The sequence below is a fragment of the Brassica oleracea genome, chromosome C9 (assembly GCF_000695525.1).
Source record: "Brassica oleracea var. oleracea cultivar TO1000 chromosome C9, BOL, whole genome shotgun sequence".
NCBI classification, from domain to species: domain Eukaryota; kingdom Viridiplantae; phylum Streptophyta; class Magnoliopsida; order Brassicales; family Brassicaceae; genus Brassica; species Brassica oleracea.
The window spans coordinates 1,322,308-1,323,741 of NC_027756.1; positions in this window are offsets into that span (position 1 = coordinate 1,322,308).

Below are 1,434 nucleotides of genomic sequence, written 5' to 3' on the forward strand. Positions count from 1 at the left end.
TAACCACATTCTACATTTGTATTAATGTATTCTAAACTCTTTTTCATGGTACATGGGCATATTTTTATTTTTGTACCAATTAATTTAGTAAAACTTCATATGCTCTTTAAATTAGTGGAGAAACCACAATAAAATCAATATTCTAGAGAAACAGAGACAACAAAAGTTCCAAACCTCTATGACCATCATCATATGTTATTTCATGGTACGAAAATGCATTAAAACAATATTGACATATTTTTTGAATTTTTCTCAAAAATCTATGTGTAACCTGTACAAAATATTCTTTTTTCGGAAAAATATACTGAATCATATAATCTTTAGTGTTGTTTTAAAATTTCTAACCATATTCTACATTAGTATTAATGTATTCTAAACTTTATTTCATGGTACATGATCATCGTTCTAGTTTTTATCAATTAATTTAGTAAAACTTTATATGCTCCCTAAATCAGTGGACAAACCCCAATAAAATCGCTATTCTAGAGAAACGGAGACAACAAGATTCCAAACCTTTCTAACCATCGTCATATGTTAGTTTATGATATAAACTTACATTAAAACAATATTTTCATTTTTTGGATTTTTTTCTCAAAATTTGTGTGTTGTTTTAAAATTTCTAACCATATTCTACATTAGTATTAATGTATTCTAAACTTTATTTCATGGTACATGATCATCGTTCTAGTTTTTATCAATTAATTTAGTAAAACTTTATATGCTCCCTAAATCAGTGGACAAACCCCAATAAAACTGTTATTCTACAGAACCGAAGACAACAAAAGTTCCATACCTCTCTAACCATCATCATATGTTAGTTCATGATACAACTATGCATTAAAACAATATTTTCATTTTTTGAATTCTTCTCAAAATCTGTGTTAACCCCCTACAAAATATTCAATTTTTCTGTAAAAGGTTAATATACTGAATCCTATAATCTTTAGTTCTGTTTTAAAATATTTAACCACATTTTATTTTTTATCAATTAATTTAGTAAAACTTCGTATGCTCCCTAAATTAGTGGAAACCGCCTACAACATCGCTATTTTAGAGAAACTGAGATAACAAAGGTATCAAACCACTCATACCATCATCATATATTAGTTCATGATACAAATATGCATTAAAAATATTGTTATATATTTTGAATTTTCACAAAATATACTGAATACAATAATATTTAATGTTGTTTTAAAATTTATAACCATATTCTACATTTGTATTAATTTATTCTAAACTCTCTTTCATGGTACATGGACATCGTTCTATTTTTTATCAGTTAATTTAGTCTAACGTCATATGCTCCCTTAATCAGTGGACAAACCTCAATAAAATCGTTATTCTAGAGAAACTGAGACAACAAAGGTTCCAAACCTAATTAACCATCATCATATGTTAGTTCATGATACAACTATGCATTAAAACAATATT